This window comes from Cydia splendana, chromosome 24 (assembly GCF_910591565.1).
Source record: "Cydia splendana chromosome 24, ilCydSple1.2, whole genome shotgun sequence".
NCBI lineage: Eukaryota > Metazoa > Arthropoda > Insecta > Lepidoptera > Tortricidae > Cydia > Cydia splendana.
The window spans coordinates 1,155,540-1,174,559 of NC_085983.1; the positions used below are offsets into that span (position 1 = coordinate 1,155,540).

At 40.5% G+C, this 19,020-nt stretch overlaps 1 protein-coding gene across 1 annotated transcript in view; it reads left to right on the forward strand.

The window, feature by feature from the left end:
* The window catches only part of LOC134802150 (zinc finger protein 25-like), a 371,645-nt gene that overhangs the window by 115,180 nt on the left and 237,445 nt on the right, over positions 1–19,020 (forward strand). The window lies entirely within an intron of this gene.

Genomic DNA, 19,020 nt, shown 5'->3' on the forward strand with positions numbered 1-19,020 from the left:
TTATATATATGTCGGAGACCGAGGGTCATAAAGGCGGTGGGCGCGTGGGTGTAGTACCTAGATGTATTACTTCACAGCTAAACCAGTATGCTACCATTGCTACGAGTGCACGAAATAAACCTTCGGACTCGTTAACCATACTAGCGCCTACTATATTTCAGTACTAAATGTTTAAAATAACTAATTGCTATTTTTAACTCAAGGGATCGATAAGAAACTAAAAAGATCACATAAAAATCGTTTAAATCTTTATTCAAGTCAAACTAGGCCGGCTCCAACCCTACACCTCTGACCTGAAAAGATTTAGCCCTATACGGGACCGGCAACAAACTCACGAGGGACAAATCTTTTCAAAACAACACATAACACATCCTTTCTTTATTTCACAAAAAGCTTAAGCTAAGCTTCTAATGAAACATAAGAAATCAAAATAACACTTGAAATAAGACACTTAGCTAAATGGTTAAAGAACGTTGGATTCTATAAGCTATCAGAATAATCCTTCAGGTACTCGTATAAGCCTTCAGGAACGTGGCGAGTTAGGCACGAGGTTGGCTAACGAGTACGTCCTATCTCTAGCGCGGCCCGATCAAGAGGAACTACCAGCGGCGGAGCCTCTCCGCTCCCGCCTCAGTCAAGTTGGCAAACCTGCTCGACCAGTCTACCAACATAACAAAAAAATGCCAACTCGTGCCTACGTTCACCCAAGAGAAACCTCTTGACGTTCCAAAGCCTTCTACCTGTCATTTTAGTTCAACAACCCGCCAATAGATGGCGTTACTCTCTACGCAACTTTATTTCAACAATGCGCCAATAGACGGCGTTACTCTCTACGCAACTTTATTTATTTCGTTACAAGCAAATAATACGTAGCTCAACATTGCTAATCAATTTTATACAGGCGTCTAAAATAATGAACTATAACGCTGCAATACGTCTTTCAGGTGTCAGGCTCCGACATATGTATTCAAATTAAAATTTTCTATGGGACGATATCCCTTCGCACCTACATTTTTCAAATTTGCCGCCTTTTTCTACTGTCAAGATCTGCTTGACCCGCTATATATACCCGTATAAGCCGCGTTTAATTACAACACGCTGCGTGCGTTTTGAAAATAAAACTGCGAAATTTATTAGAATATAAAAAGTATCTTAGTAAAAAAAGTATATATAAAATCCTAAGATACCAACGGAAAGTATCTAAATACAAGTTACAAGATATTTTTTTTTAAAGTATCTTGTATAAGATGGATATACAAGATACGTATCTTGTATCGTATCTTACGCGTGGATTCCAGACGGGGTGATCAAATCGACCGATTTGATCAGAAATGTAATTGGCGTCAATTTCCAATTTAGTCACCAATCTTAGATTTATGGAGATATTAGCGCCCTTTAATTGAAAAAAATGCCCCAAAATAAAAATACTGGCGTCACAAATTGGTACCTATTCTTGCGTCCGCACTCCATTTTATCGGTAATATCGGTCATAATCAGCGAGCCAAATTGGAGTTTGCGTCCTCACGTCCTGATTCGATCGGACAATTTAATCAGATTGGCGAAAAATTGACTCGTCTGGCTGGACACGGCTGTCACATCTCTGACAATTAATGATTCTTCTGCATATATATTTCAATCATTTATTTTACGCCGGAGTGGTCATTAACAGGCGTTCCCCTCTGTCGAAAATAGGCGGCCAATGGTCAATCACATGTATGGACTGACGTTTATCTGACATGACGTACCTATACATTTGATGTGCCCCTCCCCCGCAAAAAACGGCAGACTATTTTGTACCGAGAATTATACAGGGTGACCTTAGCCATTGGACAAACCCTGAAATCCCACGTGGGGTTACTTCTCAGAAATGCTCTAATGGTAATAGTTTTTTAATTAGGACAAAAGATAAAGAATTAAATTTTCAAACAAAAGTTATTTCCAATAATCGACATCAAAAAGAAACATACTGTATTAATCATTGGCAGTGCTATTGACAATTTGTTTGAAAATGTGCGGCAATGATGACATTTGTCAAAAGTCAGAATCTCTTTTTTTTTTTTTCGTCCATCAGGACAGGCTAAAGCTCTAAGCCATACTGCCTAGTCATAAGTAGATTTTTTGTCTTTTCAGTAAGTTCAATCCGGTAAACGTCTTCAGTAAATACTATTCATATCAAGTCGATTCCAATAGTAATGTCTTCAGTAGTCTTGGTCATATCCATTAAACATCCATTCTCATTGGTGATTTAGCTCTTGTAAAGCGATAGCGAACTTTACAAGGAACACTTGGACAACCGGCCGTTGACTCCAAAATGATGGTTAAACGTGCTTCAAGATTAATTCTCCATTCACTGCACACTACCACATTAGTTTACTGTATAATAGGCTATCGATATTACACTTTAAACAATATTAATGAGCAAAAAACAAAATAAGTGATCTCGACGCGTGCCATCAAGATGGCGCTCGAACCAGAACGTCCAAAAGAATCTCATTAATGTCATAAATAAAAAAGATAATCAAAACGGTCGAAGAAGGTTTCATACTATTTATTGCCTCAGGAGCTACTAACACATACAGGTTGCTCCAAAGTAAAAAAATCGTAATTTGTTAATTTCTTCGTAACCGCTACACCGATTGTTATGATACTTTGTATACTGGTTCTAAATACCTTAATGCATATGTACATTTCGGCTTTGTCCAATGGCTAGGGACACCCGGTAGACATGGCGTCTCCGTTGGTTATATATATATCCTCTAAAAGTTGTATTGTAATCCTTTAAGTAGCTAACACACTATCGCACCGCACCAAGGTCATTGTGGGACGCACCCATAAGTAAGAGGGAGAAAGAGATGTCGCTTTCTCCCTCTTACTTATGGGTGCGTCCCACAATGTACCTTGGTGCGGTGCGGTAGTGTGCTACGGCTATTAATTCCGCATCTCCTTTACTCGTCTGGCTGAATGCGGCAGGAGCGCGATGCTATTAAAAAAAACTCAACTGACACAATCACTGCTTGCTGCTGTCATTTTGGGATTTTTGGGTTATATTATATGGTTGTATTCTCTATGTTTACAGTGATTTTCTTTTCTGCGGAAAATTGAACAAATTGAGTTTATTTCAACAAGAATAGTATTCTCAAATAATCTCCTAGTATTCTAAAACGTAGTGTTCCAGCCAGTGTTCTTTGTAGTATAGCTTTAATTCCTGTTTTGGTATATTCTGTATGGATTCGAAAAAATATCCTATTTCGATGGAGTCTTCAGCGTTACAGGGCACAAAGAATGTTTGCGTAAGGGTTCAGCGCTGTGAGGAAGCGTGTATAACATATGAGCCCACGTCCGTGGAAGTGTCTGTGAAGATTGAGCCGCTGGATGATGTGTATGTAAAGGACGAGTCCAAACGCGAATGTGTATACATACAAGCTGAGCCATCGTGCTCAGATGTGAGTGTAAAAGACGAGTCGGCCGGCGGGAGCGCGGCGACGGGGCTGTACTCCGAACACGCCGTTAAAGATGAGCTCGTGCTCGGCCCCGTGCTAGTGAAGCGGCGCGTGCGCCACGCACCAACAGGTCGGTTGTGGGATCTAACTATAATCAACACGGATTATTCGCTAACGCTTCAGTCAACTATGAGAAATGAGGGATGGACCGAATATGGACTTTGACGAATACGAATATTCGGTTCAATGTTCGTATTCGGCCGAATAGTTTGGTTCGAACTGCCGAACATTTTATTTATTTATATTTACATTTTAATTTTTTTGGGCGTCTGCTAGCTGACGCGAATGCACTTCGCGGTCAGGCATGAGACGGTCCCGTTTCATTTCTTAAACATTCCTGGCCTTTCCAGAGGGAAGGTTAACAAACACATGCGGTTTTAGCCCAACTGAATATTGGGTTCGGTATGATCTGAACCAAACACAGATATTTGTTCCTTAGTCATGGGTGTTTTCTATGTGTATGTATGTGTGTGTAAGTGTGTGTGTATTATATCGTCACCTGGGCTATAAGGCTATAACCGCGAAAATCGAAGTTCGCAAATTGCGGGCATTTTTCTCTGTCAGTCTAATTACGCCTACATTGGAGTAAAAGAGAAAGATCCCGAACAGTTCAATGTCAGCCCCCTCAGGTCCCCTGGTTTGACAAAAAGCTTAGCAGGAAACAGGTAGTAAAACTCCTCAGACTTCGTTCCGGGCACATTCCGTCAAACAAATTCAAGCACCTGATGAAACTAGCGCATCACCAAATTGCCAAGAGTGCGATAAAATAGAAGATGTTCACCATGTGTTGATGGAATGTGTCCGTAATGAGGCACTGAGGAATGACATGACATTTATTAAATCTACCAACATAGGTAGTTGCAACATCGTCCTGGCATCGCCACTATCAGACGAGGCCAGGTTGATGTGCAAACTATACTTAAATGTGATGTAGTGGTGTAGGTAATACTTCACTACTATATCATTATTACTATTAGATCTCATTACGGGGGTGATATTGTCAGTGCGTGACAAAACCCCTTAAAAAAAAACTGATTTAAAAAAAAAAACCTTCCCTCTGGAACGGCCGGGAATGTTTATGAAAAGACACGGGACTGTATCATGCCTGACCGCAAAGTGTACCCGCGTCAGGTAATGCCCAAAAAAAGAATTAGTTTGCTAACATTGAAAAATATGCCGAATACCGAATATTCGGCCCATATCTAGATCTAACTATAACTTTGAGGACTAACCTGGCCTATAGTTGTGCTGTTCTCGAGAATGAGAACATTCTCGAGATCGACACAACTATAGTCTGGCCTAGTGGATAATGACCATGCTGCCTAAGAAGCTGAAGCCCCTGGGTTTGAATCCCTGTAAAAGCATTTATTTTTGTGATGAACACAGATGCTTGTTTTGGGGCTAGGTTGCTCTGTGTGAGATGTCCTAATATTTATTTATTTATGAGTAAGTAATTGTTTTAATCTGCGGGTGATTTCAGCTTTCAACACAGATATTGAAGCCAAGCAGTCATGCGAGATTGTCCCAGAGAGCACAGACGTAGACAGCCAAAGACAAGTTCCGGAACCTGGCGTAGAAGAACTTAGGAACACTAAAGTTGGGAAAGCTAAAAGGAACAATCGAGGTAAGGGATCCGTGTAGACATGTAGTATTTAATTTGTCTGTGGCAAGGCCATCTTAAAGCAAACAGTTCGGAAGAAGAGGCTATACAAATACAAAAAAAAAGGCCGTTTTAAACTATGCTGGGTCCCTTGGGCAAATAAGAATTTGGGGCCCTTTTGGAAAGTAAAGGAAGCGAATTAAGAAAACTATCATTTTTCTACTATAATCTTCTATTTATTATGGGTATAATCAAATATACTGTTACTGTGTGTCCTTCAGGGCCCCGTGTGCCCTTATGGTAAAGACGGTATTGGTGGTGTGATAATACTCATGCTATTGTGAGTATCCTTAGTATTGTTGATAATGCGTAATGCTTAGCATGGTCATTTATTTTATTATACATTTTTTTGTTTCAATTACTTATATCATAAGTATCATGCATATAATTACTGTTGAGTGAGACACTCCGACAATAGTATAACTTTTGAGTGGCAGTTGTGACGCGGCCATTGCGAGAGATGGAGACGAGTGCTGACGCCGGCAGCATGTCGCCGGCGCGCGTGAAGCAGGAGGCGGAGACGGACCGGTCGTAAGCTCATCACTACACCTTATAAAACAAAGTCCCCGCCGCGTCTGTCTTCTTGTTTGTATATTCGCGATAAACTCTAAAACTACTGAACGGATTTTCATGCGGTTTTCACCTATCAATAAAGTGACTCTTGAGGAAGTCTTAGGTGTTCATTCAACCTGTATTATAACTTCAACTTAACTGATTTCATCTATTAAACATATAAAAAAACAGGTACCAGAGGAGAAAATGTACATTCTTATACAAAACCTGTGGACTATTGGAATTCAGTCGAATCAGCTGCATTACTACTTATTCATTTATACATTGAAGTGTTGGCCTGGTTGTCTCAATGAACACACATGTAGGCAGCATTGTAAACAATCTATGTTGATTCATCCATATATTTCGCCGCGCCGAGTGTACTTCAATGAGCGGCTCACCCGCACTAACCGCCTGCTGTTCCACCGAGTCCGTGAGGAGTGTAGGAGTCAGCAGTGGAGGTTCGCGTGGACGAAGAGGGGCCGCGTGTATGCTCGGCTAAGCGACGGCAAACAGACGGTCAGCATCAGGTCGGACGCTGATATTGAACGGGTTTTTGGGAGAAGTTCTGTTTGACTAAATGGGACTATAGATATAATTTAATTAATATGTTTTGTGTTAGGTTAGTTATTATTACAAGCTCTTTGATAGGATATGGCAAATCAAACTTTATAAATGTATCTATTTATAGAATGTATGTATTTTATTTATACACATCGTACCAATTGTTTTACACCATATATGCAATAATTATTTTTACTCGTTACATTTTCTTACCTATCACTACATACTATGTTCATGACTCAAACCAAACCAGTTATAATATTCAATAAGCAGCTTAAAATAGGTTTGTATAATGCAGGTTCCCTAGGCACAAATCAGGACAATCTCATAGCGGCTACTACTCGGCAAGATGTTGACGTGCTTGCACTTAACGAAACTTGGCTGACTGCAGAGGGCGACGGGCGGGCCCCGGTGATCCCAGGGTACAAGTTGCGACACATACCCAGGCCTCAGGATACTCGTTCGCGAGGGGGAGGCGTTGGGTTTTATATTAAACGCAATCTTAATGCCCGTACATTCCCCCACCCCGTCGATCCTCTGCATAGATTAGTTGAGCAAATGTGGCTTACTATGACGGTGAATGGGAGAAAGCTAGTTATTGGTACAGCTTATCGGCCACCTTGGATGGACGTGGATTTATTTTTTGACGCAATTTCTGACACAATTAGTTCAATTCCGAATTATGATAATTTAATAGTATTAGGAGATTTCAATATAAATTTGTTAACAAATGCAGACTCAAGAATAGTTAAATTTAATAATTTTTTGACATGTTTTCAACTTACACAACTAGTTTCGCAACCTACGCACTTTACAGAAAAAAGCCAGACTCTGCTTGATGTGGTTTGCACGGATATGAAGCCAAAAAATATATTCATTGAACATGTAGGCACACTCTACGGACACTGCCTCATAGTCTGTGAATTTAATATCAAACTAGAAAAGCCTAAACCATATCACATAACCTACAGGCCTCTCAAAAACATACAACTTGAATACTTTGATAGGGACTTGCAGTGTGTGACTTTGGACCCTCTGTTGAATTCCGGAAATGTCAATGACATGGTTAGAGTATTCAATAAGAACTTACTTTTCTTATTCGACCTTCATGCGCCTCTAAAAACAATCACACTCAAGGGAGGTTCTCACCCCTGGATTACAGACACAATCAAGGATATGATGCGGCTGCGTGATAAGGCTGCGGCTGACTTCCATAAGAACCGGTCTGAGGGAAAACGACAATATTATAAGGACATGAAATCCATAGTAAATAAGGCTCTGTACTGTGAGAAATCAGCGTCACTTAATATAAATAATAAAATAAACGAACCAAAATCGCTATGGAAAAATTTAAAATCTACTTTATTGCCCAAGAAAAATACAGAACTGCCCAACTCATTCAGTGACCCAGAAGTAATTAACACACATTTTCTGACCCTACCGGGCACTCCAGACATTAGAATATCTGACCTCACTTATTTTGAATATCATAGATTTAATGACTCTGTCTTTCATTTGCACCCATCAAGCTCTGATCAAATAATTAAAATTGTTAAGAGCCTTAAGTCTAATGCCGAGGGCTGTGATGGCATTAATTTAAACATGCTATAATTGACTTTTCCTCATACTGCAGACATAATTACCAAAATAATAAATATCTCTTTTTTGACATGTACATTCCCTGACATCTGGAAATTAGCAATTGTTCGCCCACTTCCTAAAATATCAAACCCATCTGAACTAAAAGATTTGAGGCCCATTAGTATTCTGCCATGTCTCTCTAAAATAATAGAAAAAATTGTAAGTAAACAACTAACTGACTACTTAGAGACCAACAATATCTTACCAGATGTTCAGTCGGGTTTCAGAAAGGGGCGAGGCACAGCGACTGCCCTGCTGGATGTCACTGACAATATCTTGTGTTCCCAGGATAAAGGGATGTGCACACTGTTAGTACTGCTAGATTTTTCCCGGGCTTTTGACTGTTTAAATATTAATCTGCTCTTATCTAAGCTTACTTACTATGGATTCGATAATAATGCTGTAAAGTGGTTTGACAGCTATCTTAATAATCGCTCTCAATGTGTTAAACTAACTCAGAGCAACGGCACCATAAAGACCTCGGTTCAGGCTAGCCTTAAGAGAGGCGTTCCGCAGGGATCGGTTATCGGTCCAATCTTATTTATTCTATACTCTGCTGATATAGGGACGCAGATCACACACTGTAAGTACCACATTTATGCAGATGATATTCAAGTGTACATTTCTTGTAAGCCAGATGAAGCAGATAGTGCAATTGAAAAACTTAACCACGATCTTAGCAAAATTGCATGCTGGGCCAAAAATAACTGCCTAATGCTCAACCCTAGCAAGACCAAATATTTAGTCTTTGGCAGCAAACAACAACTAGCGAGGTTTACCCCCACGGCCAATGTGTTATTGATGGGGCAATCCATTGAGCAAGTTCAGGAGGCTCGTAATCTCGGGCTCCTCATGGATAGTTGCCTTCGGTTTGAGCGCCACAATGTTAATGTTATCAGAAGCTGTTTTTATAAACTTAAAATTCTTTATAAGATAAGGCCATATATAAATGAAAATGTGCGTATAAGGTTAGTAGAGTCTCTTGTTCTTTCTAAATTAAATTATGTTGACAGTGTATATGGTCCCCGACTTCTTGCCAAGACAAAGAAGCTTATTCAACGCGTCCAAAATGCCTGCGCACGTTTTTGTTTCAGCATTCCTTCAAGGGCACATGTCACTCCATTCCTCAACAAACACAATATGCTAAAAATGCAGCATCGACGCAAACTCCATTTAGCTTGTCTTCTTTTTGGTGTCTTGAAGTTCAGTGCCCCACGATATCTTTACGATAAGCTGACGATCAATAGGACACGTGAACGCCGGCAGTGTGCGATACATCTACTTCCACCTCGACATGCTACGTCAGCGTTCCGTGGTAGTTTCCGATATGCGGCAGCAAAGATTTGGAATAATATTCCTCCGCCAATAAGGAACCTGCAAAATGTTAACACTTTTAGATGCAAACTTAAACAGTTTATGTATTTACACCAAAAAACACAGGAAACTTTGAGTCATGACACTAGTTGCATATAACTTGTTTTGTCTCTCGTATTTATATAGACTTACCGTTCGTTTATTGTCCCTTTTGCTTTGCCATATCGCTTCTTTTTTTTTCACTTCTTTATAATTTTAAGTTACGCCTACTTAATATTGTGTTGTCCATCTTCTTATAGTTTATCTTTTCCCATGGTGCGACCATGCCATGCCACGCTTGTAGATAGTTTTAGTTACGCAAGTCGCCGCTGGCGCTAGCAGCTGCAGGCAAGCGTTGACGCATGGTATGGTCGCGTTCATAATTTTACGTCTACTATAAATTTTTGTCTATGTTTATGCTTTTCTTTTCATTTTGTTTTGTTTCTTTTCTTAATTAGTTTTCTTGTATTTTGTATTTTCTGTTTTCTTAATTATTTCTTCTGTGTATCTTTTGCAATGTTTTAATATGTATCTTTTTGTGTTATCTGTCGTGGCATCACCGAATGGGCCCTACGGAAGACCAGCGCTGGCTTTATAGCTAGCATTATGCTGAGTTGGGTCCATTTCGTGATGCACACTTATTGTTCTCTTCTGTTCTTGCTGTTGTTGTCTGTACATGTTCGTACATGTTTTGTGATCGTCACGAATAAAAATCTTTTATCTTATCTTTATCTATTTGTCTGACTTACAACTCGAATGGTAATTACAACCCTTTGTTTCAGCCCTTAGTAAGGAGGAAGCCGAATTTATGGATGAGGAGGCGCGTGTGAAGGAGGAGTGTGAGGACAGCACAGACGGGTGCGGCGTGAGTGAGGCAGCCATGCTGGCCGGCCTGTACGACGAGCACGTGGTCAAGGACGAGCTCGTGCTGGGGCCGGAGCGCCCGCACCGCCCCACAGTCGCCCCGGTGGTGAGAGGTGTGTTGATTGTTGTTTAACTACTGTCGGAACTACTGCGCAAAGCTCCTCCCGACACACACATTCAAACTACCATAACACACACACACACCAACACAGAGTCTAAATAGAGAGTAAATTCTGTAAATATGTTTTCTATTTTTCTTCAATGAAATTTGTAATTAATCTTCAGCTGAGTTAATTAAAATTTTGCCGTTTAGTTGTGATGTTGATGTATAGGAATATGTTTAGATGGTACAAATTCATAGTTGTAGCCAAAAACAAAATATTTATTATTTATTCTTAAAAGACATATATATATATGTATATAGCAAAGTTTAATTTTATCCTCTAGTATGGCTTGCCACATAGATGCTAATTTTCAATTGCTTTACTCACATTGGCTCATAGATTTATAAGGCATAGATACCTAGTCCGTACACCCCCAGTGAAGCCATTTCAAGTGCGACGTGTCGCACTCGTATCGTCGTATTCGAACGGCCCTCGCAGTACTCAAAGTCAAATCAGTGTGTGTACACCTCCCGTTTAATAATCAAAAACTACAGGAAAGATGGTTGTTTGTACAGTGAATGGGTGTCACGACACATCATATAATAAAAACATACCGCCCGATATTACATTTCACGCGTAAGTACCTAGTTTAAGGTGATATTTTTACATAATCGTAAATACAAAAATCCAAATTTTCGTCAGCCGCCATTTCTTCTAAATGTTGCCAGTGTAGTGAATATTTTTTCCTCCAAATGGGACATGACGTCTACATTCTAAAGTAAATACGCTCAATAAGGGATTTTATTTATTAGGTAAGTGAAATGAAATACATGTAATATAAACAACAAAAAAGAAATTATAAACTAAAATTAATAACTACATAAAGCTACAACTACAACGTAAACTAAAATAACCTATAAATAAAAAAACTGGCTCCAGTTCTGTGCCTTGGGGCAGGGTGCCAAGAAGGCTGGCGGCATTGCCGCGCTGGACGGCAATACTAATGCGTTGCGCAAGGTAGGAGCCAGAGCCAGCCCTCTTGTCACCCGTCGCCTCCACAAGGCGCTTCGCCAGCTCGGCGAATATGCCGTGGGCGCCAGGACCCCACGGCCCAAGGGCTTCCACCCCAAACGGCTCAAACATGCAGCCAGAATCAATGGCTGCATATTTGCGCCGCTTGAGGTGTTCAGCCGCGTTGGCGGCCGCACCAGCTCTGTTAGATATTCCTGAAAGATGGGACGGCGCAAGGGTGTCCACGCATGTGGCATCCCAAACTAAAGGCCGTCCCATCTTCCAGGGAACGAGGGTCATGCCGTCCGGTCTTTTCCCATCATAGCGGGCCAAACCAGACGGTTCTAGAACCGCCGGCACCCCAGCCGTGACAAGAGCTCGGCGGAGGATGTCGTTTAGACTCGCGTGTCGTGAAAGACGGCCGACACTTCTCGCACAAGATAGGCCGTGGACACCATAGTCCATTGAAATCGTACTCTAAAAGGGGGGTTGCCTTGCATCAAATCGGGTAGTTCTGATTATATGATATGTTCTATGTGATGAAGTGGTTATGGCAAATCCAAGTTTTCGACCTCGGAAACCGTCCGGGTCATGGCCAATTTTTTTAAAAACCACAAAATTTTCGGACTTTTTTCAGTTTCTGCCAATTTTTACCACCAAGGACCTATTTTTTCGGCAAATGTCACTATGGACACTTTAAAGAAGACTAAATTTGCAATAAAATGAAAGTAATTTGTTTACCATAGACCAAATAATTTCTAAAATACAGCTATTCAAATGTTAGCGAAATTCCCTAAAAAATCGTTTTTTTGAGTTTAGTGGTATCTGTTCAGCATTTTGTCTACTGAAGGTGTGTTGTGTTTTAACTTTTATGTATAATTAAGCTATCTACTATTTATAGTAACAAAAAAACCGGACAAGTGCGAGTCGGACTCGCCCACCGAGGATTCCGTACTTTTTAGTATTTGTTTTTATAACAAAGTCTCCACTGATGTAGTGAATTTACCACTTCACAAATTTAAGTCGCACATTAAGCGCTCCTTGTTAAGTAAGGCGTACTACACTGTAAATGATTTTATAAACGATAGAGATGCCTTTAAGCCGGTAGCTTGATTTCATTAGTATTTATTTATTATTTATTTAAGCCTTTATTTTTCCTTAAATAGTTTTTCATAATAGAAGTTCTCTAATATATTGTTGTTAATTTTACTATATTAAAGACCCCTGTCGGGTATAGGCCTCCTCCATATCTTTCCACCTTTCTCTGTCTTTAGCCTTGATTAGCCAATTTTCTCCAGCTGTGGCTATGATATCCCTGGACCATCTTGTTATGGGTCTTCCCGCCTTCCTTTTGCCATGGGGTCCTGGCCACTTTGTGACTTTGTTGGTCCATCTGTGATCTGTCAATCTTCCTATGTGGCCGGCCCATCTCCATTTCTGTTTCAGCACAAACTCGAGTGCATCTATGATGTTTGTTTTGGATCGGATGTTCTTGCTGTTAACCTTGTCCTTTAGTTTTATGCTGAGAATGCTCCTTTCCATTGCTCTCTGGCATGTTCTTATCTTTAATTTGTTCTTGTTTGTGTGCACCCAATTTTGAGAACCGTATGTAAGGCATGGTAAGATGCATGTGTCCATTACTGTTTTCTTATGTTTGAGACTGTAGTTTCCTTTTAGAAGCTCTTTAAAACTCCAATACTTCCTCCAGCTGATATGGATTCTGCGGTCTATCTCCTGGCTGTTGCTGTCAGTGTCAAAGGATATTCTCTTGCCCAAGTATATGTAGTGGTCTACAAATTCGAGTTCTTTGCCTTGTATGCGTATTTTTGTAGGGGCTCTGTTAGTCATAATTTTGGTTTTTGTATGATTCATTTCCAAACCGACTTTACAGCTTTCCTCATTTAGCTCGTTTAGCATTATTTGTAGAGTGTTGGTATTTTCTGAGAATATAGCTATATCGTCCGCGAATCGTAAATGCCTTAGACGTTTATCAAATACTTTAATTCCTTTCCTTCCTTCATTTCATTAGTATAGTAAGAGTTAAATAAATATTGTTTTTTTTTTACATTGTGAATTAAATATGCTAGTGTCCAGTAGAATTGACACATGAGACAATGATGTTCTCGCTTGATTATATTGTTTAATTTGATTTTAGTTTTGGACACTTGGAGACCTTATACATCTCTAAGTACATATTTATTTATTGGATTTTTATTTTTGATATTAGTTTAAGCATTGGCTATTGAAAGTTCCGTATCGTTAAAGTTTAAAGTAATGATATTTAATGATTAATTTGGATTCGGTTTGTGATGTTTTATAGTTAGAGTTTTCTTCGCGTTGGTGTGGTCAATGTTGTGTGTTTCACTTGGTAGCTAGTTTACCCCCATGCTTTAAAACTCTTGCTCGTTTTGAAACATCTCAATCGTTATGTATCACCAGCATCTATTGTCGAGAATGAAGTATGAAAGATAATTCTTAGTTAAATTAAAGAAACTTATGTAACGCCCTGCCACTGTTACATATTTATCAGGTTGGTATTTTGGATATTTGAGTATTATTTTGTTGTCTTACAGCGCCCACTCTTGTCTCCTCTGCTGTGGTGTCGGGTCGGCGCCGCTCGTGCTCTGTCAGGCTGGAGCGCCTGCTGGTGGACGCGGAGCGGCGCGCCTGCCGGGTCGGGCGCCGCACATACAAGCTGCACGCCACCGAGCCCGCACCCACACCCCATGTCACCACCACCATCTATCAATGTCACCATTGCGGCAAACTGTTCAGGAGCAAGTCGGTTTTGAAGAAGCACGTACACACTCACTCGCCTTTACATAATTTAACCATAGGGGATTATGGTTTAGAACGACATCAAATGCTACACGGTGACAAAAAACTGTATAAAAAGGCTCACATGATTATACACACAGGCGAAAAGCCCTTCAGGTGTACATACTGTGGCTACGAGAGTAGTAGAAAATCAAATCTACGGAGTCACCTGATTACTCACACAGACGAGAAGCCTTTCAGGTGTACATACTGTGCCTACAAGTGTAAAAGAAAAGAACACTTACGGAAACACCTGATGACTCACACAGACAAGAAACCTTTTGGGTGTACTCACTGTGCCTACAAGTGTAGAAGAAAAGGAGAGTTACAGATTCACCTGATGACTCACACAGAGGAAAAGCCTTTCAGTTGTAGTCACTATAGCTACAGGTGTAGAAGTAAAGAAGATTTACAGCGTCACCTGATGACTCACACAGACGAGAAGCCTTTCAGTTGTAGTCACTGTAGCTACAAGTGTAGAAGTAAAGCAGATTTACAGCGTCACCTGATGACTCACACAGGCGAGAAGCCTTTCAGTTGTAGGCACTGTGGCTACAAGTGTAGAAGAAAAGAACAGTTACGGAAACACCTGATGACTCACACAGACGAGAAGCCTTTCAGTTGTAGTCACTGTAGCTACAAGTGTAGATGTAAAGCATATTTACAGCAACACCTGATGACTCACACAGACGAGAAGCCTTTCAGTTGTAGTCACTGTAGCTACAAGTGTAGAAGAAAAGGAGAGTTACAGACTCACCTGATGACTCACACAGACGAGAAGCCTTTCAGTTGTAGTCACTGTAGCTACAAGTGTAAAAGAAAAGCACAGTTACGGTCTCATCTGATGACTCACACAGACGAGAAGCCTTTCAGTTGTAGTCACTGTAGCTACAGGTGTAGAAGTAAAAGAGATTTACAGACTCACCTGATGACTCACACAGACGAGAAGCCTTTCAGTTGTAGTCACTGTAGCTACAAGTGTAGAAGAAAAACAGATTTACAGCGTCACCTGATGACTCACACAGACGAGAAGCCTTTCAGTTGTAGTCACTGTGGCTACAAGTGTAGAAGAAAAGTACAGTTACGGAAACACCTGATGACTCACACAGACGAGAAGCCTTTCCGTTGTAGTCACTGTGACCAACAGTTTAGATTAGCAGATTTACAGGCTCATGTGATGACACACGGACGAGAGGCTTTTCAGGTGTACACAGTGACCACAAGTCACAAAAGCTCAGTTACGGAAACACCTGGCCCCTATTTCGCCAACGTGACAGGCCTCCATAGGCTACGGTAACCGCTTACCATCAGACGGGCGGTGTGGTCGTTTGCCACCAACATGTTAATTAAAATAAAACTCCACTATATCGCCAGTTAATAAGTACTTATTTTGCGAAGCTAATGACAATTGTCACAAGAAATACGACAATTGTCACAAGAAATACGACAATTGTCACGAAACTCCGACAACTCCGACACAGAACTCATTTGCTGTCAAGAGTTACCGAAAGTTCTTTGAAATCTTGTGACAATTGTCATCATTATCATCATAAACATCGCAAGAGAAATATAAGTTTTTTAAATAATACAATGATGGTGACAAACAGGAATACGTCCCGCCCGATGGTAAGCGATAACCGTATCCCATGGATGCCTGTGACGTCAGCAACAATCGAGTCGAATTGTCGCACCTGTCACGTTGGTGAAATAGGGGCCTGATGACTCACACAGACGAGAAGCCTTTCAGTTGTATTCACTGTAGCTACAAGTGTAGATGTAAAGCAGATTTACAGCAACACCTGATGACTCACACAGACGAGAAGCCTTTCAGTTGTAGTCACTGTAGCTACAAGTGTAGAAGAAAAGGAGAGTTACAGACTCACCTGATGACTCACACAGACGAGAAGCCTTTCAGTTGTAGTCACTGTAGCTACAAGTGTAAAAGAAAAGCACAGTTACGGTCTCATCTGATGACTCACACAGACGAGAAGCCTTTCAGTTGTATTCACTGTAGCTACAAGTGTAGAAGAAAAGAACAGTTACGGAAACACCTGATGACTCACACAGACGAGAAGCCTTTCAGTTGTAGTCACTGTAGCTACAAGTGTAGATGTAAAGCAGATTTACAGCAACACCTGATGACTCACACAGACGAGAAGCCTTTCAGTTGTAGTCACTGTAGCTACAAGTGTAGAAGAAAAGGAGATTTACAGACTCACCTGATGACTCACACAGACGAGAAGCCTTTCAGTTGTAGTCACTGTAGCTACAAGTGTAGAAGAAAAACAGATTTACAGCGTCACCTGATGACTCACACAGACGAGAAGCCTTTCAGTTGTAGTCACTGTGGCTACAAGTGTAGAAGAAAAGTACAGTTACGGAAACACCTGATGACTCACACAGACGAGAAGCCTTTCCGTTGTAGTCACTGTGACCAACAGTTTAGATTAGCAGATTTACAGGCTCATGTGATGACACACGGACGAGAGGCTTTTCAGGTGTACACAGTGACCACAAGTCACAAAAGCTCAGTTACGGAAACACCTGGCCCCTATTTCGCCAACGTGACAGGCCTCCATAGGCTACGGTAACCGCTTACCATCAGACGGGCGGTGTGGTCGTTTGCCACCAACATGTTAATTAAAATAAAAACTCCACTATATCGCCAGTTAATAAGTACTTATTTTGCGAAGCTAACGACAATTGTCACAAGAAATACGACAATTGTCACGAAACTCCGACACAGAACTCATTTGCTGTCAAGAGTTACCGAAAGTTCTTTGAAATCTTGTGACAATTGTCATCATTATCATCATAAACATCGCAAGAGAAATATAAGTTTTTTTAAATAATACAATAATGGTGACAAACAGGAATACGTCCCGCCCGATGGTAAGCGATAACCGTATCCCATGGATGCCTGTGACGTCAGCAACAATCGAGTCGAATTGTCGCACCTGTCACGTTGGTGAAATAGGGGCCTGATGACTCACACAGACGAGAAGCCTTTCAGTTGTATTCACTGTAGCTACAAGTGTAGAAGTAAAGCAGATTTAGAAATTCACCTGATGACTCACACAGACGAGAAGCCTTTCAGTTGTAGTCACTGTAGCTACAAGTGTAGAAGAAAAACAGGTTTACAGCGTCACCTGATGACTCACACAGACGAGAAGCCTTTCAGTTGTAGTCACTGTGGCTACAAGTGTAGAAGAAAAGCACAGTTACGGAAACACCTGATGACTCACACAGACGAGAAGCCTTTCCGTTGTAGTCACTGTGACCAAAAGTTTAGATTAGCAGATTTACAGGCTCATGTGATGACACACGGACGAGAGGCTTTTCAGGTGTACACAGTGACCACAAGTCACAAAAGCTCAGTTACGGAAACACCTGGCCCCTATTTCGCCAACGTGACAGGCCTCCATAGGCTACGGTAACCGCTTACCATCAGACGGGCGGTGTGGTCGTTTGCCACCAACATGTTAATTAAAATAAAAACTCCACTATATCGCCAGTTAATAAGTACTTATTTTGCGAAGCTAATGACAATTGTCACAAGAAATACGACAATTGTCACGAAACTCCGACACAGAACTCATTTGCTGTCAAGAGTTACCGAAAGTTCTTTGAAATCTTGTGACAATTGTCATCATTATCATCATAAACATCGCAAGAGAAATATAAGTTTTTTTAAATAATACAATGATGGTGACAAACAGGAATACGTCCCGCCCGATGGTAAGCGATAACTGTATCCCATGGATGCCTGTGACGTCAGCAACAATCGAGTCGAATTTTCGCACCTGTCACGTTGGTGAAATAGGGGCCTGATGACTCACACAGACGAGAAGCCTTTCAGTTGTATTCACTGTAGCTACAAGTGTAGAAGTAAAGCAGATTTAGAAATTCACCTGATGACTCACACAGACGAGAAGCCTTTCAGTTGTAGTCACTGGCTACAAGTGTACAAGAAAAAGAGATTTACAGACTCACCTGATAACTCACACAGACGAGAAGCCTTTCAGGTGTAAAGACTGTGCCTACATGTGTAAAAGAAAATCAGAACTACGGACTCACCTGAAGAGAAGCCTTTCATGTGTAATGTAGCCACTGTAGATACAAGTGTAGAAGGAAATTTGGCGGACTTTTCTGTTGACTCACTCTGGTGAAAAACCTTTCAAGTGTAACTGTGACACTCGTCTTGTTCCTAATTAATGTATTACATGTACACTTTTTGTATCATTCTTACATTTTGTTTTCAATCGGCGATTAAATGCATTGAATTTATCAACTTAGTGTGTTGGCGCCTTTACATTAAATATTCTTTAACTGCATTTCAATCTGATAAATTTTACTTTATTTTGTTTTCATTTTTTGAACGCGGACACCTCAGTTACTCGTGGCGCTAATGTAATGAACGAAGTGGTCCGAAGCTTAGGATCTATTCTAAGGTTTCCAATTTCATTTACGCTTTTTTCTCTCTTTTTGTGCGCACAAGTGATATAGTTCGTTTTTATTAGCATTAGAAAGAACTCCACAGAAGCAAGCGTGCAGTTTTTATCAGGCTCTTTAATTGTTAATAATTATTTAATTATCTAATGTAGCATGGTCAATACATATAATTTGTTGGCAAGTCCAACAGAAGAGTAACTCCTTTTTATATTTATCTATGGTATCGTTCTACACTTGAATTATATTACCATGGGAACGAGAATAATTTATATAGTTGAATTATCGAGAAGATGGAATTGCATTTGTAGTGGTTGTATGCTGATAGTACAAGAAAATAGAAAATTCAAATATAGAATGCCTGTAAACAAACAATACTACTACATATGCAATTCCACGCTCTCGATGATTCAACTATACTTCACATCATTACTACTACCTAAATATGTAACTTGTGCTTTTATATTGAATACAATTATTGTGACTATACAAGACGGCTTTACTT